Consider the following 25544-nt stretch of genomic DNA (forward strand, 5'->3'; position numbering starts at 1 on the left):
ACATCCTTTTGCACCGACCTAAAGCTACATGGGCCTTACCCCTTGGCCTAACCATATCATTCTATATATCAATCTTTACCTCCGGACCATTCTGGAGCCCCTCGTCGTGTCTGTGTTCTCATCCGGGACTCCAAACAACATTCGATCACCAACATACATAACTCATATAATACTATATCGTCAACGAACGTTAAGCATGCGGACCCTACGAGTTAGATAATGATGTAGACATGACCGAGACGCTTCTCCGGTCAATAACCAATAGCGGGACCTGGATGCCCATATTGGTTCCTACATATTCCACAAAGATCTTTATCGGCCGAACCTTTATGACAACATACGTAGTTCCCTTTGTCCGTCGGTATGTTACTTGCCCGAGATTCGATCGTCGGTATCTCCATACATAGTTCAATCTCGTTACTGGCAAGTCTCTTTACTCGTTCTGTAATACATCATCTCGTAACTAACTCCTTAGTCATTTTGCTTGCAAGCTTATTATGATGTGTATTACCGAGAGGGCCCAGAGATACCTCTTCGATACTCGGAGTGACAAATCACAATCTCGATCCATGCCAACTCAATAGACACCTTCAGAGATACCTGTAGAACGTCTTTATAATCATCCAGTTACGTTGTGACGTTTGATAGCACACAAGGCATTCCTCCAGTATCCGGGAGTTGCATGATCTCATTGTTGAAGGAACATGTATTTGACATTAAGAAAGCAGTAGCAATAAACTCAATGATCATATGCTAAGCTAACGGATGGGTCTTGCCCATCACATCATTCTCCTAATGATGTGATCCTGTTATCAAATGACAACTCATGTCTATGGTTAGGAAACCTTAACCATCTTTTGATCAACGAGGTAGTCTAGTAGAGGCTCACTACAGACACGGTATTTGTTTATGTATCCACACATGTATTTAAGTTTCCGGTCAATACAATTCTAGCATGAATAATAAACCTTTATCATGATTTAGGAAATACAATAATAACCATTTTATTATTGCCTCTAGGGCATATTTCCATCACACCTTACACCGTGGGAAATGCAGCCAGTGGCACCGACGAGCGGGACCAAGGGCAACACCGGCCCACCCATTATCTATACATCACAGGTGCAGGAGCAGAAAACGGGCGCATCAGCTCCGGCCAGTTCCTCTGGCTCGCCCATGCCGCACGACGCGGACTCCGCGTGACGAGACACGGGACACAACAGGACTGGCTCACCCGAGCAAAATTAACCCAGCCAATGAAAGGCATCGCCGAGCCCACCAGTCATCGTGCGTCAACGATAAAAGTCTGGGTCAAAAACAGCCTGTAAAAATCAAACGATCGTGCACACGCGTTGACCCGACCAAGCCTGATCGAACGGCAAGAAACGAGGTGAAATCGGGGGACGCTCGGGACGGCGGGTCGCCCCGGAACCTTATATGTTAAAATTACCAATCAACGCATTTTAAGATCCTCTTGGTGATTGTTTTGCTATTACCCCACATGAATTTCCATATATCAGCTTCATTGCTATGTTTGATCTCATCCAGTTGAGCAGCAAGCTGATGAAACTATTTTTGGCTTTGATAGTGGAAGCTGGAAAAGATTATAACAACTCTCCATGTTTTTTGGCTTTGCAACGTATATCATATCATGCTCAGTAAAAGGAGTGTTGCTCAGGTATTCTTCTCGTCATAATGTGACCCTTCTAAACATCATTCCAAAGCTTTGCAGTGTCCCTCTTATGGACCTCACATATAGCCTTTCTTATGTAAAGATCAATTAAGCTTAGGCAACCTCTCCACCAGAAAGAGCCCTTGTTAATGCTAGCATGTGGCACGGTCTGTGTAATAGGCTTGCCATATAAGCTTGACCCATGGGATATCCTCATGATCATAAAATTTATGTAGGTGCTTGATCAGTAGTGCATTGTTCTATACTATGAGATTAAGCACCCCAAGCCTCCTTGATCTTTTGGTTTGCATAACATTTTCCAACTGGCAAGGCAAATGCCCTTCTTGTTGATATCATTACCATGCCATAAAAATATCTGCTGGACTTATTGACATGACCTAATATGGTGATGTGAACTTTGAAGGAGCACATAGAAAATATGGGCATGGATGCAATGACATAGTTGACATAAGTAAGTCTGCCAGCATAGTTCACAACGAAGACGTGATAATCTTTTATCACTCCTGGCAATGATGGGCATTAGCTCATGAACAGATAGTTTGGTGGTTCCTGGTGGGAACTCTAAATAGGTGAATGGTAAGCTAGATGTAGGGACCAACAGAGTAAAACACAAAGATACTACATTTAGATACATTATAACTGTGCAGTTTTCCTGCCCTCTCAGGCCATCAGCATTTCTATCCGTTGGATGTTCACTGTCAGGCTTTCTTGGCCATCCGATTATCTCCTAATCGCGCATCAATCACACCTCCAGGCTTCGTCCCACCCTAACAAACGCTAACCTTATCGGGCCACTACTCTAGTGGTTTTTTGGCCGTCGGAGATTCGGTTGGGCCTACTGGGCCTGTATCAGCTTTCCCTGCAGAAAAACCTAAAACACTGGACGCTCACAAGTGGCGACCCTTCTTTCGTTCGCTGGCAGCCTCGCGTTGCGGCGCCTCTCCATGGCCGACCTGGGTGCCGACCGACCGATGCGGGGGCTTGGACTGCCATGGCGGCCACGCTGGGTTTCCACCGACGCGACAGACAGCGGCTCCTCGATCCGTTCGGTTCCACAGCGCGATGGATGGTATGTGGCGGCGAATAACCGGGAAGTTCAATCACCAATGATAATTGATCGAGCGTTTAATCGGCCATTAATGCCAGTCAATGCTCCAGGCAGGTCAGTTTCCGTGGGCGATTCATATTTTTCATTCAATTCATGGAAGCCCATATAATCCCAACCTTGTAGCTTCACAAACCATTCTCCAACTCAAAGCACAACCTTGTAGCTTCACTAAAAATAGAGGAAGAATTGGAGGTCTCCCGTCGTTCCAATTCTCCCTCTTTGCTGCATCTCCTCTTCCCCCAATTCTTCCTCTATTTTTAGTGATACTATTCTTTGTATTAAAAAACGCCGGTCAGCCTACTTCTGCTGGGTTAGAAGGTGATGCGCTCGTTCCAACTTTCAATTGTTGTCTGCATATACAGATGTGTTCTCTGTCTAATTTAGAATTTCCAATGATTGCAGGTTCTCTACAAGGACGAATTTAAGCTATGTGCTGCTTGGTTTCTTTCGTTCTTTCAGTTAAATCTGCCGGTATCTCTGTTCTTCCCCCAATTCTTCGTCCATAAGTATATAAATTTTTATTTATTGATGTTTTTCCACTCCCAACTGAAGACCTGTGCTCTGAGTTGACGGGTTCGAACTTTCTGCTGGGTTGGGTTCTCCCTTGCATCTCCAATTGCTAAAGGTCAGGTTAGTATCCGTCATAGTTCATACAGTGATGGCATATGGAATCACTCCTTCTGTTTATCATGTTATTAGACAGTAAACTGACATATGCGTCCAAAGCCTCCAACTGATGGTATTCATTTATATGACATGCATCAGCAATGCTTACTGAATTTGAAGAAATTTTTAAGCAGGTACATGTACAGGTAGGTTTACGAAGTCACTGTCAAGAGGCTTATATGATGTAGCAACGTCAAAGCAAGTTGATTACCTGATGTTTTAGATCAACTAGATGACCCGTTGCGCGAATGGCGCAAAGGCCGCGTGCAAGCCAAGTATTGTAAGAGTTTGCACTAAAATATGTAAACACAAAATGAAAGCATATATTTCTTTCATCATACCACACAGCAGCCTAAGTAGCAAATAACCGACAGTTAAATGCACATGATGGTCTTAGGGGATTACATAAGTCTTGGTAGGCATCTATACTAATGCTAAGTTATAATAACAAAGGGCTCTTGCAACTTGCTTATATTGAGTAGACGATCAGGCGCAGTCCCTTGGAAGTGCATTTGAAGGCGAAAGCATATGCTTGTCCTTTGTTCATGCTAGATGACCCGTTGTGCCCATGGCGCAAAAAGCAAGAGTAAGCCGAGTATTAAAATCATGCATATGAGATTGATTTAAACCAACTTAATAAATACTTACATTCCATTACATGATAGCTTGAAAGAAAATATTCATATCAAGCCAAAAGGAAGAGCGAGCCGAGGATTCAAACCATGCATATTAGACTGATTTAGAACAAGTTAAGGATAGTTATATTCCATTACATGATAGCTTAAAATAAAATATTCAAATCGCTTGATAATAGCATACATTGATGGCTTTATAAAGTAAGCTATATTAGCAGAGATGCATTGTGTATATAGTGCTTGTCCATTAACTGTTGCCCGAGTCTTCTACCTGCCGCAAGTAGGAAGGGAAGAATGAAGCCAAAAAATTGATGAAATGATATGTGATAATAACAACAAATGATTAGAACAAAAGGCCAAGGCCAAACATCACCTTATCGTCAGCTTAAGCATTGATTTTTTTAACAAATTGTGCATCTAAAATCCTACTCAATACCTAAGAAAAGGATGTCTTACTAACATCCCAGGAGGACAAAGAACAAATGCAACAAGGGATTTCAAGAATACTGGCATTTCTCCATGCCCTGTGCTCACATGGCTTGCTGTAACCCCCACGGGGCTTGTTGCAATGAAGATCCTTTTTTATCTCTAACATAGCAAGCACCTATACATATATAGAAAATAGTTGCACAAAGTTGGAAATTGAAAACAAAAGTTAACACTCAAACAAAAAGGAAGAGAGCAGTTGACTTTTCCCCTAGCTTATTCATGTTTGTCACATACACTTTCATTGCTGGGAGATAATCGTAAATAGCAATATGGTTCTTGTACCTACAAAAAACATGTCTCTTGTGATCTACAGCAAGGGCCTCTCTTCTAGTGAAGCCTCTACGTTTGTAATCTCAATTCTTTTATGTGAGTTCATATTCAATTCTCTGGCATATCTTGAGAGATATAGTACTCCCTAAACTCTTCCTCTCAAAAAACATTATATGAGGAATTTTCATCATGAAGCATCCTTCATGGACAAGTAGATAAAACCCAAACGATTCCTCAAATCTGGAGAAGCACATCAATGGAGGGGACATAGTCGATCTCATACCATTATATATCTATCTAAAATGAACAGTGCTAGGAGGTTGTTTTAAAACTACATGGAAACATCAAATACCATTATATATCTATCTATAAACTCTGCTGCACTGCAGTTTTACAATGAAAGAAATAGTAGTAACACCAGACCTAAGTAAAGCCACTCTGTACGTATCAGCCATATCCTGCTAAATTGCGTAGATAATTTTGCTGCTTCGTCCTCTTAACGATACACATAGAACACTCTTTTGTTCAAAAAACAAAAAAAAAATGGCATAGATATCCTTCTCTGAAGCTCAAATATATGAGTGATATTAATGGAGAGCACATTCACCTATCGAAAGGTATATATTCACCTATATCAAATATCTGCATATGAACAGAATGAAAATACCAGCCTACTTTACATTCTACCTCTCGAAGGTGAAACAAAACATAATAAATTATATAACCAAAATCATTCTTTTCAAAGGTCCTGCTGAATAGTTAAAGGAGGCAATGCAAGGGAAAACAATGAAGGATCGGAGGATTACTGGGTTGATACAGTATCCAAGTGTTAACATACATGGTGGAAGTTCAAGCATGAGCTCACTCTTATTTTACCAAATAGAAAAGGTTTCACTTACATAATGAAGAATCGATGCAAGAAAGTAAACGGTTGTGCAGAGTACCATTGTTTCGATTTCCATAGTGAATTTCCATACAAAAAGAACTCTTCAGCTTGATTGTATCTTTAGGACAAAACAACTCAGCCAAATAGTACGCAATCCATCAGCCGAGCTCGCATTTTCTACACATAGAAATAACAAAACAGTGTCAATCAAGTTACCTTCTACACAATGATTGTGTATTAACATGCACACATAATCAAGGGAAAACAGGTCGCATATCCATCAAATTAAATTTCTTGCACAAAGTAGAAAAATGCCCTAAAACATGATCATGCTTTCTAGTACTCGCTGCCTGGAATTAACATGATCTAAATTAGAATTGTCGACAATTAATATATAAATTATAAGGTATAGTAGATGAAGCTAGAATTGGGCAATAATCACACTGTTTGTTTGTAGGAAATCTGAATAGAATATTTGAATCATAATCTCTGAACATAAACTTGGGACAAACCAATGATATTAAAGCGAGGGCATTGGAATCAAATATGAACCAAGCAGTGAACATTTATTCAAGCTAAAGGTTACCGTATACCTTTTCACACACCGTGATTAACATTCTTCCTACTAATCTTTCATACACCCAGTGTCGTGTTCCTCGTGTCCTGGTCCTAACTGCCACATCATGCACCATTGTACACTAAATGTTGCGCTCCTCATCTCCCGCTCCTCTGCAATTTCAACATTAGTAACAAGATCAGCAAGTAAGGAAAAATGAGTTACATTAGAATTAGAAAACTCATAACTTCCTGAACATTTTTGCTAGATCCGTACTGTGGTAGAAAAGTTGCAGAAAAAGTCGGGCTCACCTTTCTTGGCAGGGTCCGACTACTCCAGGGCCAGCATGCCACAAGTTCTGCAAGCAATCAGAACCAATGCAATCAGCCCTATCTTCAGTTTCAGATTTGCAGTCACCGGGAACTGTTTAGTCCAAAATCTGGTCTTTAGAGAACAGACGAATGTCTATACAAAAAATAAATAGTTACAAACAAATAAGCGAAAAGGATTATCCTTGGAGCTTACCCTGCTGCTTGCACTCCTCCACGGCCTGCTCCTTCTCCATAAGGTGCAATTAGTTACCCTGCAATCTTCGATAAATTATGAAACCTGCAGAAATAAATACCTCATTGAAAAAGATCAACAACACATAAAAAAGGCCAAAATCTTTAAATTGTGCAACCACATGGATGTAAAAGTTAAAGACACATTTGTGTACAGTCACCTAGAGATGTCATTTGGGTACAATCAACAAGGCCTCTAGTTGCAGTTTTTGCATCAACCAATCTGAAAACCTTGTTTACGGATCAAAATTCATATTCAAGCAATACAGGAGAACAAGGAGATGCATGGCAGGAGGCACGTACGTGGTGGAGAGGCAGTGGATGAAGATGTGGGCGCTTTCGGTGAAGGCGGCCATGGTGTCCTTGTTCATGACACCTCCGCCTTCCACCTTCGCCGGCGCCGGCCACGGTGACCCGGGCGAGCTTGTCTTGAGCAGCAGCCACACAATGGCCTTGGGGAACTCCTCCACCTTGGGGTGCGGAGGCAGGGGAGGGGGTGGTGGTGAAGGAGGAGGAGACGAGGCGGCGGAGATGAAGGGGGCAAGCGCAGGCGGCGGCACAAAGAAGAGAAACGGGATGAGAAGGGAGTGCGGCGAATCTGCACCCGGGCTCATCTGCACCCGCGCTCACGGAAAAAACAAAAAAAATACTAGAAAAATTCAAAAAATTCCAAAAAAAATTCGGGTGATAGATAATTAGGTGCGTGAGGTTCGCTCCAAAATGCAACTCGTTTGAACATTTGAGCAAGTCTGTGCAAAAAAGACAAAATCGGGGTCTGTGAAAAAGTTTACTGTTCACAAACTGTTTTGACCCGATTTGTCTTTTTTGCCGAGGCCTGCTCAGATATCCAAATGAGTTGAATTTTGGAGCGGGCCTCACGCATCAACTTATCTACCACCCGAATTTTTTTTGGATTTTTTTGAATTTTTCTAGTATTTTTTTTGAATTTTTTGCTGATCAGGTGCAGATGAGCCCGGGCTCCAGGATGAATTATCCGATGAGAAGAGATCAGAGAGAGAGAGGAGATATTTTCACGGGAGAGAAGGGCTGTCGAGGGAGATATTCGTCAATCCACCCACCCCCACGTTCGATCCCCTGAAGCCCACGATAGCTGCAGTCCACCTTTTTTCTCACCACACAAACACGACCCACGCTGCAAGCCTGGGACTGCGGGCAAAGGAGGCCCACCTCTCATCCAGTCAAACTAGAAGAAAAACTAACGGCCAGAATTTTGACAACGACGTAAAAAGTACTTACCATGGCAGATCGTGTGAACCTGATTGACCGCGCGATGCAAGTGCTCCATATGGGCGGGTAGCATAGCATCATTTATATGTTCCACTAGTGGTTGGGGCGCGCCTGTGCGCGCCTCTTGAGACGTTCATGTGTGCCCCTATCTTTTCTCAGCACATTGGGCTGTCTTGTTTGGTCCTCAGTCAGCAATTTGAGTTAAAAATGTTAGTTTAGATATATGGCATTATAGCTTAGATGGATCAACCCAGAAACAATGATAAGATCATGTGCGTATGTTATAAGAGTTCATACCATGCCTGATCAGTCATATGTACTATCTGAATTTTGCTTACAGCGTAGCGTAAAATCTTATAAAGATTCATTTGGCCTCTTCTCACTTCTAGCAACTAGTCACAAATGTACCACATAATATGATTAACTAAATAAGTTTCTGATCTCTTACAACACCCTTCCATTGAAGCCTGCAAATATCCCTCTATTTTGATACAAACAGGTGGTGTATTTATTGACACAGAAACATAACAGAAAGTATGAAGCAGATATAAACCATCAAAGAAGACCATCTTTAGTAATTGAAAGTAACGTCACACAAACTCATATATGTGGAATAATATAGAAATATATTAATCTTCTTGAGCTCTTCCTCCTCTCCCTTCATCTGATTATGCATCCCTACAGCAGCAACTTAGTGGCTTCCACAAATCAAAGTGATAGAATAAAGAGCTAGATGTACATGTGCCATTTTACGGTCAGGTGTTTGGTCACTTCAACATTGGCATACTGAGTCTCACAGTTTCATTCGCTTGATCAAATGCTAGGTAGATGACCACGGGCATGTTCCTGTAATCGTTGACGAACCAATTAATACGTATATCTCGATGCTACTCGTTTTTTTTATTTACAAAATGCAATGCCTAGAGGAAATAGTAGCTTTTGTGAATGTATTTAGTCAGTAGAACAAATGCATTAGTTGTACCACTAACTCTGGTAGAATTTAGCATACGAACACTGTACGGCCTGGTATTATATACTCCCTCCGTTCCAAAATAGATGACTCAACTTTGTACTAACTTTAGTATAATATTAGTACAAAGTTGAGTCATCTATTTTGGAACGGAGGGAGTAATAGGCATCATCTATGAGAAATAAACATGGAACTACTGGGAAGGGGAGACAAGAAAGTTCCATGTTCCACCTTACCTACACATAGCTGTAGCTGCTACATAAGTTTTAATGATGCCGGAATATATAGAACTACAGAAAACAAAATGAACTTGCAGGTTCAGAAACGGCCCGCTAGGTTTAGCGAAATCTTTATTGTGACACTGTAAAAATCTTTAGGTCAGCTCCCACATAGTCTTTGAGCTTACTAAGACATCCAAGGATATGTTAGTTAATCACACCTGAGGAAACCAGCATCACCGTAATAGTTAGGAATGTTGGCAATGCTCTACTTTGCAATAGCCTCCAAGAGCGGTTAATTCACAAAGTACTCTATAATTTATAGCCTTCAATTTTTTCTTTCCTTGTTATTCCAATTAATCAAAATAAGATAAACAATCAGTAAATCCCTATTTAGATAGTTCAAACTGAACTTGGATGTGGAGGAAACTGAAAGAACAAACCATTTTTTAATGAAGAAATAAAAGACCCTAATTTAAGCGGTAGTTCTGCCATGTAAATACAAAAAGGATTTAAATCCTGCTATATGTGCAAATATATGCAGTGTTTCTGCTGCAAGTGCCAAAAAAAGAGCTAACTAACCCTTGTTTGGAGATGATACAGAGCAGAACTATTAGCCAAGCAACACAAAAAAACTGCAAAGAAATACAGATGCGTGCTACCAACCTAATCTGCATTCGTTGACAAAAAAAGTATGGCTAAAACCTGACATCACAAAATTGCAAGAGAGGATAACCATGGCTGAAACCTATTGATCAGCTTTTTCCTTTGATGTGAGTCTGAAGCATTGTGCTACCTGGATCCGATACCGCACACAAATCACATAACCTTAACCAGTATGTATCTCACCAGCCTACAGCCCTACAAACCAAAGACATACAAGATAAATTCCAAATCTTTTTAGTGACGGTGTTATGCAGTTTGAACACCAAGATTACATTCTAAAGTACAGGCGTACAGCTCAATATCTGAACTTTTTTTTGAAAAAGGAATGTTCCCTCTATTTGGCTCTCTCTTTCACTAACAACAAACCCCTAATGAACATACAAAGCTGAAAATCTAGATCCAGATCCTAATTGCATAAATGTTTAATTTGTGCACAACGAATCGCAGATACTTGTTGAATCAGTGTGACTCTGCGTCGCAAAGGAGGGAAATGAGATTGATTTGTCGAAGGTACCGTGCTCACTTTTGTCCTCCTCGCGACGATGCTTATAGACAGGGAGGTCCCTTACTGCTCCTTGACAGCGACGCCGTGGGAGAGACTCGCCTCCTTCCCTCCTTCCTGGATCTCCATGTCAAGGGGTATAAAGAAACCAATATGCAGGAATTAAGACAATGTGAATCAACATCTTGAGCCACAAAACTCAAATATTGTAACATAACTGGAATAACCAAGCAGGAATATTTTACCTTCAGTTGCTCAAATGGATACTGCTTTATTAATTGTCTCAAGTTCGTTCTTGCAATTTCCAGTAAACGGTCTAAATAATTCAATGAATAATCCATCTATAATATCGCAAACCTTTATAGAGAAACAAATTCATAGTCACTGTTTTGCAGATGAACTATACCCTATCAATCTTCTTCACCCCAAAATAGTGACCCATACAAACTCACACAGATGCCTACGTGTATTGGAATCTTCGACTCTAAACATGGGCATAACCTCAAATACACTACGGAACCAACCACAGATAGCCAAGGCAAGCTCGTGTGCAGCCTAGGGGATTGCGCTAAACAAAACAGGTTGGCCATGATATGCCAGTTTGAATAGGCTTCTCACCTTCACACGATCCTGAAATAAGCATTGGAGTGTAGATACCTAAAATCTTTTGACCACAGATACTCCCTTAATTTCTGTGAATATCTAACAAAAAAAATACTAATCGACAGAAATAGAAACTGAGACTCACCTCACACCCGATGAAAACAACAGCAGAGGCGGATTATGCGGTTGATGGGGAGAGACGGAGAGTCCATGGCCTCCGGCGACAGAGGAGGCGCCGACAACCGCAGCGACCTCGTCCTCCCCCACCCACCTGCTAGCATAGGGCGCGGGCGCGCGGCGAACGAGAAGGGCGGATCGATGGCGGCGCGAGACCAAGACGGGGCCGTCCGTCGCCCAATCGAAGCGCGTAGCCCCGCCAGCACCGGTCGCGAGAGCAATACGTGAGCTCCTTGGCTTACCCATGGTCGTTGATGAGAGCAGCCTTCGTGATGAAGGCAAGAAGAGTGGAAGAGAGAGAGAGAGGGGATCATGGATTGGCTTTGTGGGTAGATAAAATCAAGCATTCAGTCGCTGGCTTGAGTCAGGGACAGCAGCATCTGGGAAAGGAAGACCTGGGATAGTTTGTCCTAGCCAATACACTTTTTTCTCTCTGTCCTATACGCGTGCGCTGTACAAATCCTACGTGGCATGCTCGAGAGGCTGCCCAGAGGTTCGCTCTTGCAGAGTGTAATACCCATCCTGACCACGAACCAATATTCTTTCAAATGCTTGGTAATTAGGTTGAACGGCAGAGTACTTGAAAAACAAACACTGACTTGGTCCAAGATTTTTATTTGACAATGTATCTTGTGACAGTACACAATAGGGATTCCCTCCCTCTAAACTTCTGTGGTGCATCAAGACAGTCTTAAAATACAGGGGTTGAGTGTATGCATATAGCACTTCGCATTTTAAGATGATTGTGAAGCTTAAGAAAGATACACATCTCGATACTATATGTAAGCATTTTGTGCTCTTCACATGGGTAAAGTTCCACCTCGGGTAACTACTTGGGAAAAGATAGTGTATTGTGACATACTGTTTCAAGAGAATTGAAGAAGATAAGATGTTGTCTCTGGCAAGCAAAGACCAGAAAAGCCACACATGTTCTTAAATCAAGTAAAGTAGTTGCCGGAAGCCACCGCTCAAAAAAATGTTGCCTGAAGCCATGTACAACAGTATAAAAATGTGATGGTTTTCAACCATTTTTGCAAAACAGTACGGATTTGTCCCTACTGCAGTACCTCATGGCCGAAGACATGGTCTACTACTAGCACTCTCGTTGGGATGTACCGCACAACATCCTTTAACATGATGCTCATGTAGATTTCCCTATATTTCGTTTCAGTTTATGTATGATTCATTCTTGCACCAAGCAATTACATTGTCCTGATATCCTCTCATTGCAAAAATTGTACATATAGGTGATGTTCATATTGGTTGTGGTCGATTGAGATCTTGAAGATTGGTACTGGGATTTTTTGAGACCGGCGGCTCGCCGCTGCCCTCACCTTTGCGCCCATGACTCCCTGTGTTGTGCTATCAGGATGCTGGCGGTGTTTAGTCCCCGAATCTCCTCACTACCCAAAATTCATCTACTAGACATCTAAGTTGAAACTTGGAGAGCATCTAATATCCTCATGTTCACTTCTTTGTCCTTTTTATTTTGTCTCTCTCATTTAAGTACAAGTTCAGTTTCGATGTCTCAAGACAGATCCAAGTTCACTGTTAGTTTTGTTTAGGAAACCATGTGCATCAGAGGGCATAACTCTCCATAATGCATGGAAATAAAAATAGAGCGCCCAAACAACTTTACCATGAACACATTCCTAACTATTTCTGTGGATTAATTGTTTATTTCTAACTGCTTGAATATTGGTTTCCGTGATATTCTCACAATTCGGCTATGTGCTACTTTTCAGTGACTTCATGTTCATTCCTCCCCATGTTTTTTACTTATAACTTGGTTTAAATTTCTGCCATGCTATTTTATCGCAACATTCCCATATCTAAATATATCAAATGGTATTGATATATTTGCAACAATTTCTTGGACGACCCTGACAAGGGATCAATTTCTTGCCTTTAAAAGTCATCTCCTGGATATGTGCATGTGGATTTATATTGTCTATGATTCATATTGCAACCACAACTATTATCGAACCTAGCACTCCAAACAATCATACCTAGCATGCAATTTGGGCTTTAATGTTTATTTCTAAGCCCATCAGACCCAAGAAAACAGTCTTTCCCTACTATCCTATACTACTTTATTTATTTCATGTATCTACATATTTAAAAATCATATCCTTCTATTGAAAAAATAGACGGACGCAGCAACGCGCGCCATTAATGATCTAGTCTCGCTTATAGCGAGACGGAAGCAGCTCTCGCGCGAAGAAATCCCCTTTCTCATCGTTTCTGGGCCCGCCCGTTCTCTGTGTTTTTCCCGGTCGCTAGTTTTCTCATCGCTCCATCGAGTTGTTCGTTGGTTTTGGTCCGATCGTCTACTTTTTTCTTTTTCTTTCTAATTTTCATCTTTTTTTTGTCTCTTAATGGTTTTCTTTGGTTTTTCTGTATTCTTTGTTTTTTCACCGGTTTTCTTCGCTCTTTTCATGATTTTCACTTTTTTTTTCTTTTCTTTCATTTTCTTTGATTTTATTTGTTTCTTTTCTCCGCTTTCAATAACATTTTCTTTGTTCCCTATTTTCTTTGTTTTTCTTCCGGTTTTCTTTATTTTCTTGGTTTTCATCGGTTTTCTTCATTATTTTTTGTTTTATTTCTCGGTTTTCACCTTTTCATTCTTTTGCATTGGTTCTTTGGTTTCCTTTTTTTGTTTCTTTTGTTGGTTTTCTTTGGTTTTTTCTTTCTCTTTTCGTGTAGAACAATAATGTTTTTTTCTACACTTTTTTTTCAAATACATGAAAAACCCATATGCATTTGAACAGTTTTCCTGGACATGTTGAACATTTTTTCAAATACATGATTAACATTTTTCTCAAACATATATTTTGATGTCAACTTTTTACGTACACATTCAACATTTTTTTACACATCAGGAACATTTTTAATATACACGTTTAATATTTTTTAAATACATGATTAACATTTTTGAAAATGTATATTTTTTATGCATACCTTTTTCTATGCAGATTCTACATCTTTTGTATACGTCAGATTTTTTATGTATATGTTTAATTTTTTTCAAATACATGATTATTATTTCTTCAAACATAACCTTGACACTTATTTTGGATCGACAGGAGTATAGTTTGGGCGTATACTTTTTTCCACGCACATTGTACCTTTTTTGTATACATGGTAAACATTTTTATATGCACGTTTAATAATTTCCAAATGCATGATTAATATTCTTGAAATCACATACTTTTTGCGTCTACCTTTCATGTAAACATCGTACATTTTGGTATACACTAGGAACATTTTTATATACACATTTAATATTTTCCAAATACATGATTAACATTTTTGAAACCATATACTTTTTATTTCTACTTTTTGTACAACATTGTACATTTTTGTATACATCAGTATCATTTTGTATGCACACATTTAACATTTTTAAAATACATGATTAACACTTTAATCATATACTCCCTCCGTCCGGAAATACTTGTCGGAGAAATGCATAAAAATGGATGTATCTAGAACTAAAATACGTTTAGATACATCCATTCCCCCGACAAGTATTTCCGGACGGAGGGAGTATATGTTTTGATGTATAATTTTGCATATACATTGTATAGTTTTTTATACATTAGAAACAATTGTACATACATGTTTAATATTGTTTCAATACATGATTAACATGTTTCAGTTTTTTGTATAAAGTGATTTTATAATAGATATATTCAGAATATTTCAAAAATACAAGCAAAATAAAAAATAAAGAAAAAAGAATCCAAAAATGACCCTCGCAAAAAAAATCCAAAAATGCGAAAAAAGGACAAAAAAAGCGTTTAAGGTCTGTGTCCTCGCTGGGCTGCCCATTCTCGCGCGCTTCAGGCAAGCGCTTGTACAGGCAGCCCAGTTGGAGCGACGCCGGGTGCACAGGATACGTTCCCCGACCATGAGCTATGGGGGGCACGCCTCAAAAACAAAAAGGCTATGGGGGCCGATGTATAGGGCGTGTTTGGTTGCCCGTATAAGGTCCAACCAGGCCCGCGCGGGAAGGATCCGGCATGTTTGGTAGTCTGCATATACTATTGGGCCTGCATCGCACGCTTCTTAAAGCACCTCTGGGCCTGGCTCGCTGGAAACCCAAATATCGGCAGTTTCTCTGGAGCCAGGCCGAGCGAAAGCGCAGCGAGCGGTGTTGGGGATCGTTGCAGAAATTAAAAAAAATTCTACGCATCACCAAGATTAATTTATGGAGTAACTAGCAACGAGAGAGGGGAGAGAGCATCTTCGTACCCTTGAAGATCGCGAGTCGGAAGCGTTGCAAGAACGCGGATGAAGGGGTCGTACTCGTAGTGATTCAGATCGCGGTGGATTCCGATCTAAGCGCCGAACAACAGCACCTCCGCATTCAACACACGTGCAGCCCGGTGACGTCTCCCGCGCCTTGATCCAACAAGGAGGAGGGAGATGTTGAGGAAGAAGGCTCCAACAGCAGCACGACGGCGTGGTGGTGATGGAGTAGCAGTTCTCCGGCAGGGCTTCGCCAAGCTCACGCGGAGGAGGAGAGGTGTTGGGGAGGGGAGGGGCTGCGCCTTGGATGTGGTCTGCAGCCCTCCCTCCACCCCTCTATTTATAGGGAGAAGGGGGAAGGGGGCCGGCCCCTCTAGATGAGATCTAGAGGGGGGCGGCGGCCAAGGGGGAGGGGGCTTGCCCCCCAAGCAAGGGGGCGCCCCCTTTAGGGTTCCCCCCAACCCTAGGCGCATGGGCCCTAGGGGGGATGGCGCCCAGCCCACTCAGGGGCTGGTTCCCTTCCACCTACAGCCCATAAGGCCCTCCGGGGCAGGTGGACCCTCCCGGTGGACCCCCGGAACCCCTCCAGTGGTCCCGGTACAATACCGGTATACCCCCGAATATTTCCGGTGACCGTATGATGACTTCCCATATATAAATCTTCACCTCCGGACCATTCCGGAACTCCTCGTGACGTCCAGGATCTCATCCGGGACTCCGAACAACATTCGGTAATCACATACAGATCTTCCTTATAACCCTAGCGTCATCGAACCTTAAGTGTGTAGACCCTACGGGTTCGGGAATCATGCAGACATGACCGAGACAGCTCTCTAGCCAATAACCAACAGCGGGATCTGGATACCCATGTTGGCTCCCACATGTTCCACGATGATCTCATCGGATGAACCACGATGTCGAAGATTCAAGCAATCCCGTATACAATTCCCTTTGTCAATCGGTATGTTACTTGCCCGAGATTCGATCGTCGGTATCCCAATACCTCGTTCAATCTCGTTACCGGCAAGTCACTTTACTCGTTCCGTAATGCATGATCCCGTGACTAACTACTTAGTCACATTGAGCTCATTATGATGATGCATTACCGAGTGGGCCCAGAGATACCTCTCCGTCATACGGAGTGACAAATTCCAGTCTCGATTCGTGCCAACCCAACAGACACTTTCGGAGATACCTGTAGTGCACCTTTATAGCCACCCAGTTACGTTATGACGTTTGGTACACCCAAAGCATTCCTACGGTATCCGGGAGTTGCACGTTCTCATGGTCTAAGGAAATGATACTTGACATTAGAAAAGTTTTAGCAAACGAACTACACGATCTTGTGCTATGCTTAGGATTGGGTCTTGTCCTTCACATCATTCTCCTAATGATGTGATCCCGTTATCAATGACATCCAATGTCCATAGTCAAGAAACCATGACCATCTGTTGATCAACGAGCTAGTTAACTAGAGGCTCACTAGGGACTTGTTGTGGTCTATGTATTCACACATGTATTACGGTTTTCGGTCAATACAATTACAACATGAACAACAGACAATTATCATGAACAAGGAAATATAATAATAACCATTTTATTATTGCCTCTAGGGCATATTTCCAACAAGCGGGCCTGCACGAGGAGAAACCGGAGGGATGCGAGCTGTTTACTTGGTGTCTTCTTCAACCACCTCCAGTAAGCTCCTCTCTAATCTCCTCTCTTCCATATCCCTCTAATCTACACAACGGTGCTTCGATTCGAGGTAAGCTCTACACGAAAAAGATGCACATCGATGCTACGGTTCCATTTAGGCGATCGATTTGTAGTTTCTCGACCGTACATGCTCAATCTCTTGTTCCCGTTTGGAGCTGTTTTGGACGAATTTTGTCAGGCTCATCGCACACGATCGATTGTTTGAAATTTCCTTTGACCAACAGCCTAATCTCGCCGTTCTGCACAACATTCGTGTTGCAAGTTTCCTGTTTCGATGATCGTAGATGAGAAGATCTATATATTTCTCATGGCTGTACATATGGATATTATTAAGGACAGTATAACCGCACCTAAAGCGAGCCCTCACATCGATTTGAGTTTTTGGCCGTCCGTTTTCGTGATCTGGATGTTTCTGGTCGTTGGATCTCCATGTAAAGCGATCTGTCCCGCATATATGGTAAACTGGGGAGTGCCTACTGTCCTATGGGCAGCTGCTCCACAGGCCAAAACGTCGTCCTATGGTTAACTGGGCCTAGGCCGGCCCATTCGAGCCATGGCCTTCGAGGAATGAGGTCCAATGGTGTGCTTCGCTAAAGGGGTCCATCGCATCGACTAGGGAGGGATAGAGAGGAGCGACCGATGAGCGTTCATCCATCCACCACCGATGCGATGCGTGGAGGTCGATTGGATCGACCGGAGGAGATGCGGGATCGAGGCAAGGCGCCCATGCGCTTCGTGAAGGGGATCGACCGGAGGAGCGGGCCGGGTTCCGGGCCCAGCCGGGTGAGCTGCGCGAGGGGATCGGCGGAGACGCGGGATGCGGGTGAAGAAAACCATCCCATGGTCTCCCAGATCCAGCCGAGAGGCTCGCGATTCCATGAGGCCTTCCGGGCGATGCCACGAGGCAGTTCCCAGGGCAGCAGACCGTCCGTTGTCGATTCGACTCCGTCGTTTCAGTAATTGAATCACGGTTATAAGAGGCCAGTAATGGCAATCGATGTGTTCGGGTCAGTTACACTATCGGTTCACGCTCCTCCTTTAATCTCGCCTCCATATAAATATAATGTCCACTGTCTACCCTCTTTGCTCCTCGCTTCCGCAAAACCTTAAACGGCAGCCATGGTTGACACTCAGGTCGCTCGTCTTCGCTCTTCTGTCAATGGTCCCTCCACCATCCCCCCCAATTCTGCATTATAGATTATATTTCTATTGATATTGTTCTTTGTGCTCTCAAATAAACGCAAGTTCTCTAGCTTGATCAATTAGACCTTAGTTCCAATTGGTTGGCTGATTCTGCTACATTGCAAGGTGAGTCACTGCTTTCACCTTCAATGATTTCTTAGCTGAGATTAATATGCTTAAACACAACATCTTCGAATTGCTCATAGTTCTAATTGTTACAGTGTGAGATTATTTACTCGGGTCTAATATTCTTTCACACAGTGCAGAGTTGACTACTTAGAGTAACCATCATCTATTCAGCTTTTCTATTCTAAATGAACGACGTGAGGACGAGGCGTGCATATCAGAGTCATCTTTTGAAGGTATTTCTTTCATCACAGATCAATTCTTGTTTGTCCTATAATTTTCAAGTCCCCGCTGTATTTGGGCATGCCTCACTTTCTAGGAATGCAAATGTGAAGGTATGATACTTTTCTTAGTTCTCATTTGGTGCATGTATTTTGATTGATTGTAGCGAGTGATTTTCAAAATTGAATTATTCATCACAACTAAATTATAAGCCCATTGTTCAAAATGATGGAACAGAAAAACCATAGAGCAAAGCACCTGTTAATGGTATTTATGTTGGTAAATTTGTACAACCTCATTTCCCCTTTGTTCATGTTCGTGGTAATCCACAGACCTCGTCTATGGTGCTGGAGCCTGATTTGGGGAATTACAATGGCTGTCGAACCAGGTTAGTGTATGTATCCATATCAATAGCTCATCTTCCTACTTCAAGATCTCTCGGTGCGTGCATGCAATTAGTTAATTAAATTTGATGCTATCATTTATGTGTGGTTCACACCATGCTATTGTCGGATCCTCAACTTTGGTTGCTATCTGTCAGCAGCGCTGGCACATCATGATTTCCTTTTGTTGGATCAATGACTATATATGTGAGTCTGCAGGCAATTTCTCTCTTTGTGTGTGTGTGTGTGTTTCAGTTTTATTGTCTTCATTTGATTAGAAATTATGTGGGCGTTCACCAACATCGCTTCAAAGTATTTTCTCACTAACTTTATGTATATTTCACTTGCTTCAGGTATAGAAAAAAAAATCCAAGTTTGTTTATCCAACAAAAACGCTCGGCATCGTGCATATAATGTGGTAGTCAAGATGGTCGTATGTTTTACCTAGCTACCTTTCCCTTCTTCTTTTTTCATTTATTATCGGATCATGTGTATTCTAAATGTTTTCGTTCTCCAATAAACTGTGAAGTGGAATCTGTAATTGAATTGTTGATGTACCCACGTGCACATGTCAGGATCTTCAACGTACACTCACCTTTGTTATTTTTGTTTCATGCATCAGCTGGCCATGTCAAGTGCTCTCTTTGTTTGGGCAATGTCCATCAATAGGGCAGATAAAATAAAGTCCCAGATTAATTGACAATCGATCATGTGGATAGATTCAGTATAGCCAAGTACCTGTAGGCACCCTGAGAGATAGTGCAAAAGGAATAAACAAATAATTTGTCTACTGAAATTTGCCTGTAGATCAAGGGTTATCAATTCACTTATCCAGAAAGAATTTATTCAATTTGAGGCACTGCTTTCAATTGGGCTGACTGCATGTGCAGTGCACACAAAGAAGACCCATGCGAGCCAAACTGAAACAATGGAACTTCTATTCTATGATTTGTAATTACTCAAAAATAAAACCAACTACACGCTTTTACAAAGCATTGCAACCCTCATTCATTCAACAATCCTAATAAACAGGCGCCGCAACGCGTGCCATTAACCACACCTAGAGAAGTTACAAATACGCAATCAAGAATGAAAACTGAAAAGCCATAAGCATTTTATTATTGCCCACCCATTAATTAGCATATAATATTCACTAACTTCATATAGCTTCTACGGGAGAATTAAGACGACAGGAGCCTCACTATGGTCTTTTTTGTTTGTTGAGAAAACCATGATCTATTGATGTGACTGCATGTGCATTTCACAAAAAAAAGGCCCATAACCCAAGTAAAATAAAAAAAATTCTATTATGTGACCCATAACAACCCCCGAAAAAACACATTTTTTATAAAAACACTGCAAACCTATTTCATCCAAAATTCATAATACACGGGCGCAGCAGCGCACGCCATTCACGATCTAGTGTGTACTGTGATTTAAGACACTGCTTAATTATTCCTCTAGTCGGCGTGGTTTCTCTCGGTCTCCTCTCTCGCATCTTGCTACGGTAGCGTTATCGTTGCCGTCGTTCATCTCGGCCTTCTCTCCATGATCCTACTGCAGTTCAGCCGTCATGGCGCGCACACTGACGGAGTTCTTCTCCTCTGTTCTTTGCCACCGACGGGGTCGGTCATCTCGGCCTCCTCTCTCTCGTCCCACTACACTGGAGTCGTTCCGGCGTCGATCATCTCGGTCTCCTCTCTCGTCCTACTGCACGGACCATACCATGGCGTGAGCACTGCATTCTCCTCCTCGGCGCACTGTCTTTGCGCGAGCACCGCGACTAGTTCGTCAATGGTGTTGCTCGCCATGCCGCCGACGGGGTCGCTCGTCCACGACTCCATGCTCGTCATGTCGGACACGGCGCCATGACCACTATCCACCGCAGTCGCCATGGTTCGATGGTTGACATATCCGTGCTTAAGTAGGTATTTCTTGTCTATATACAATGTTAATGCTTAAGTAGGTATTTCTTGGCTGTCAACTCTAATATGTTTGATGGTTGACATATCCGTGCTCATAAATGAGAATAACAAAACAATACTCTCTCAGTCCCGAAATTCTTGTCGCATGCCCAGTTCATTGGCAAATTTGCAAAAAAGCCCTCGCAATTTCAAAAGTGTCTCAAACATACCAATCCGCCCCGTCTTCTTCCTCCGCTCGTCACCCGCACGTTGCCAGGTGCCGGCGCCGGCCAGCTGCGATTGCCTACAGGCATCACCGCCGCCGCCAAGAACTGCTCCGACACAGCCGCCCAGACCTACCCCGCCGAGATCCCCTCCCAGCGCCCAAACCTGCGCCGTAGCCATCGCCGCCGCCCAAAACTGCTCTCCCGCGTGCCTCTAGCTCCCGCTGCTGCTTCTCCTCATGCTCCGGCTACTGCTTCTCCTTGAGCTCCGGCTCTTGCTTCTCCTCGAGCTCCCGTTGGTTGAGCTCTGCTGTCTCACATGCTTCTCCCATGCCCGTGCTGCTGCTGCTCCTCCTCTGCACTGTGAAGATACAGAGTAAATTGAACCAAATTCACTGTTAATTTTGGAGAAATAAAAATCGGACAAGATTGCTGCGGTTGCTGAAATGGGATGTTTGTTCACTTCGGCCTTCGGGTTAAGGAGCTTCGTGCTCAAATCTCATTTGGCAAGCAGAGTTTTGCTCCAGTTCCTCCTAGACGTCAAAACAGTGAACTGATGGGAACACTGAACAGTGAACACTAAAGGAGGTGTTTATCTTTAACAAACAAAGCAGTGTGCTCTTTTTCTGTTATAAAATGGAATTGTAATGGAACTAACAGTAGGTGATTGCATTGATCTTGAGTTTGGGACAACCAAATAACCAACTGTAGGCTATCAAAAGCGCATCTAAATGATAGCTCTATTCAATTTTAAATTCAGTAGCACAAGCATAACCTCTACAGACTTTGAGACAAAAAACTGGTATGTAGGAAATAAATTCAGACAAACATCACAGTGTTTCCTGCTTGTGTTTTTACCTGCAGTGTTCTTTTTGCTAAGCAATGCTTTGACGAGGTCACCTTTAAATCTTTTGAATCAGGAGCACCCAGCTATGACAAGACATAGCCAACAAACTAACTGTTCCCAGATTTTCATCCATGCATGATGTCCACAAATATTTGATGTATATGCTACTTTCAAGACCTGAAAGTTGGACTCGGAGATTGTTAAAATGTTTAGGATTAAATGCTAATCTTGATCAGAGGCAAAATACAAACAAAGAAATAGAAATACAATTTAGAGTATGAACTAACCTCCTCCCATCAGGATTAAATGCTAATTCATTGATTGGTCCAAAATGTCCTTTAACACCACCAATCTCTTCTTCTAAAATCTGAAATTCACAACAAAATCCTGTTACAGAAATTGACAATACCTTGATGCATTCAAATTCAAATTAGAAGAATCACGACAAAAATGTTAGACCACAGTTCTACATTATTTTCTCTGTTTATCACAACCAAAATGGGTTCAGTTTATATAAACAACAATATATTCTCTGAAGTGTTAGTTGTTTTCTTTTATTTCTTTGAAACTCTCTCAAGTTGTACTCACAACATATTACAGAGAGGTTTGTATGGTGGCTCCTGTACAGGAGTATTTATTTGAATTACATGGAGTATTTTATTTGAATAATTTGGTGTGTTACCAGGAGATACCAGCAAGCGCCATGTTTTTGTTCATTTATGAATTGGATCTTGTTTTGGTTCAAAATTCAGGAGATACCAGCAAGCAGCTATGTTTCCTGGACCATTTGTTGATCTGTTAATTTATTCTTGGTGTGTTGCTGTTCCAAGAAGCAAGTATTGAGATGTCTACTGTTTGTGAAAACCTACAGTTGAAAAAGGCCAGCCCTATATCCCAAAATGCCTACAATAGTGTCTGCAAACAATAATCCCTTGGAGATAAACTGAGGCTGCTACCTATGAAAAGTCCAGCCCTACTGCACTTTGTTAAATCTGCACATCAACTGAATTCAGAAACAGAATATAAGCCAGCCCTAGTTCATCATTGTAGGCCAGCATGAAACACACTCTAAAAAAAGCCTTAAAAGCCACTATTATTGTCTTACTGCTATTGTTTGAAGTTGAAGTCTGCCCTGTTTTACTCCAAAGTCAATTCAGGTTTATTTAAATTGACAGCAGCGTAGTCATCTCAACAGCACCTTAGTCAACCTGTAAAATTTACAACAAATCCAATTCGTACTGAACAGCACCGTACTGTAATTTGCTGCAATTTATTCCAAAGAATCGACTACATCAGCTTCTACCAGCACTTGAAGATGACTACAGTACATCAGCTTCTACTCCGAGGAGCACCATCTTGTCTACAGCAAAGAATTGACTACAAAAAAGAATTGACTACTCCGAGGGGACAAATCTGGAGAATCACTTGGAATAAATCTTTGGAAATTTTAGATTATCACAGCAAAGAAGCATTTTTATTCCGTGACTCTGAATTTATGCATAAACGCAGTTTGAAGGCGAAACGGAATCCAGTGGTGGACAGCGGGTGGGTTACCTGATGTGCTGGTCGACGGCAGGTGTGTGGCGGTCAGAGACTTCTTCTTCTGAATACATTTAACCCAGCCATGAGCCCATGACTAACTGGGTGATCATTTTATCCTGCAGCTAAGCAAAACCAAAAGAGCACTGCTGCCCAGCATGCCAGCTCTTTTGGAAAAAGAGAAGTGCTACCAACTTATTTTCTCCTAGCATTTCATTTGATAATGGGGTTGGATTTGATCAAAGCAAACGGCCATGCCTCACTCTATCAGTTACATGCTTACAGCTAATGAAAACCATTGCGATTCATGAAAACTATGGCCAAGGAATAAAAGGAAAAGAAACACGGTGGTCATGGGCGCCTGAGTTTCATCACCATTGAAAAGAAACACCATGGGAAAAGTACTATAGGGATTGAAAGGGGGAGAGATGGCATGGTCGCTACTTACCAACGGATGGAGCAGAACGTTGTCTTGGAGATAGGGCGGGGCTGGTAGCAGGAAGACCAACGACGGCAGGCAGGAGAGCAATGGGGGATCTCGAACCGACAGGGAACTGGCGGCGGAGGGCCCCGCGCCACCGTGCCGCAGGCTCAGGCGCGACCTCGTACGCCGGCAGTAGGCCCACACGCGTCCACGCCCCTGGCAGCGGCGGCGGCGGCAGCTCCCGCGTACCTCTCGCCGCCGAGGATGAGGGGCGGCGCGTAGAGCAGGTTCGCGTGAGGGAGGCGAGGCAGGCACCGGAGAGGCGAGGGGTTGCCGGGTGCGTGCGGCAGCGTGGTCGGCACTCGGCAGCGAGGCAAAGGGGCGGCGGGGCGTGAAGGCGAGAAGGGGCGGCGGCGGGGCCGTGAAGGGGCGAGCGGCGGCGGGGCGAGCGGTTGGGGCGAGAGAGGGACGTGCGGAGAGGCGTGTGAGAGGTAGGGCCTGTTCTGATCTCCTCCGGCTTCTAACTCCTACCAGTAAGCATGCACGTGCAACGCACGTCTCAAACAAAATATGTTTACATGATATAATACTAAAATGATTTTTACAGAAAATTCAGATCGCTACTAAATGTTATCATGTCACTTAAATTGTTTTTTCAAAAAGTGCGACCTATTTGTGATCCAACACACATATCATAAACATGTCTTCACATAAAATTCACTGTCACATAATAATTATATTATAATTGCTACAAGAACATATTCTAAAAACCGCAACTAAGCATGTTTTGAAGGTCCATCTTTTGAAGCAATGAAGGTCCATCTATAGATGCGATCAATGATGCTTCGTTCAATGTATGGGATATTGTTTTGAGCTTCATTCTCTTCGTACTTTAAAATATGCACCAAAAATTGCTTCCTCAGTTGAAAACCATCCTACATTGGCATTATACAACATTGTTATAACAAGTTGTATGTGCAATGTGTATACAAATAAGCATGGTGTAAATAGTCACCTGGGGTATGGGAAAATATAGCTTTCCATCGCACAATGAGTGCATGTAATTAAAAACCAAATAACCAGACAAGGCACTGCATATATGAAATAAACACATAATGTGCGTTGAATGAATCAACTAATATTGTAATGCGTTTAAAAGAATCATACCAGTGTGAGTTTGTTGGAGCATCATGAACTATGCATTCCCATTTAGAGATATCATCCTTGAATGTAGGGTTTGCAACTTCAAGCGCAAGGTTTAGATTGTCGGCCACGGTTTTAAGTACATTCTTTCCGAAAGTAGGTATTGGTATCGGATCGAAAACTGAGACAACTTTTCTATTTTGATCCAAGACAAATAATAGAAATAACCCAAACATATACCAAGGCAATAAAATCTGCAATGATGAAATAGTTTAGAAATACATAGAATATTAATTAAGACCAAGTAAAGCACTGTTACAAATGAAAAAA

The 25544-nt window shown here is 42.3% G+C and overlaps 1 long non-coding RNA gene and 1 other non-coding gene across 32 annotated transcripts; both read right to left on the bottom strand.

Annotated features, from left to right (window-relative positions):
- Positions 1-3745: 3745 nt before the first annotated feature.
- On the bottom strand, positions 3746-11668 carry LOC109776125 (uncharacterized). 25 transcript variants are annotated; one of them, XR_012187327.1, is made up of 9 exons: positions 10492-11666; positions 7170-8960; positions 7028-7089; positions 6829-6912; positions 6615-6726; positions 6341-6476; positions 5761-5924; positions 4116-4373; positions 3746-4015 (listed from the first exon to the last, which is right to left on the bottom strand). It is a non-coding gene; the product is annotated as an uncharacterized lncRNA (long non-coding RNA). The 25 variants fall into 25 exon arrangements; XR_012187322.1 differs by having other exon boundaries at positions 4116-4201; positions 4287-5924; XR_012187339.1 differs by adding an exon at positions 10039-10163 and having other exon boundaries at positions 3773-5924; positions 10492-10587; positions 11219-11668.
- Positions 11669-21053: 9385 nt separating this feature from the next.
- On the bottom strand, positions 21054-24599 carry LOC109776126 (uncharacterized). 7 transcript variants are annotated; one of them, XR_012187343.1, is made up of 7 exons: positions 24096-24545; positions 23663-23711; positions 23412-23485; positions 23214-23316; positions 22396-22475; positions 22120-22285; positions 21054-21622 (listed from the first exon to the last, which is right to left on the bottom strand). It is a non-coding gene; the product is annotated as an uncharacterized protein (transcript). The 7 variants fall into 7 exon arrangements; XR_012187344.1 differs by lacking the exon at positions 23412-23485 and having other exon boundaries at positions 24096-24599; XR_012187342.1 differs by lacking the exon at positions 23412-23485 and having other exon boundaries at positions 23663-23814; positions 24096-24576.
- Between the last annotated feature and the right edge of the window lie 945 nt (positions 24600-25544).

Source organism: Aegilops tauschii, chromosome 6 (genome assembly GCF_002575655.3).
Source record: "Aegilops tauschii subsp. strangulata cultivar AL8/78 chromosome 6, Aet v6.0, whole genome shotgun sequence".
NCBI lineage: Eukaryota > Viridiplantae > Streptophyta > Magnoliopsida > Poales > Poaceae > Aegilops > Aegilops tauschii.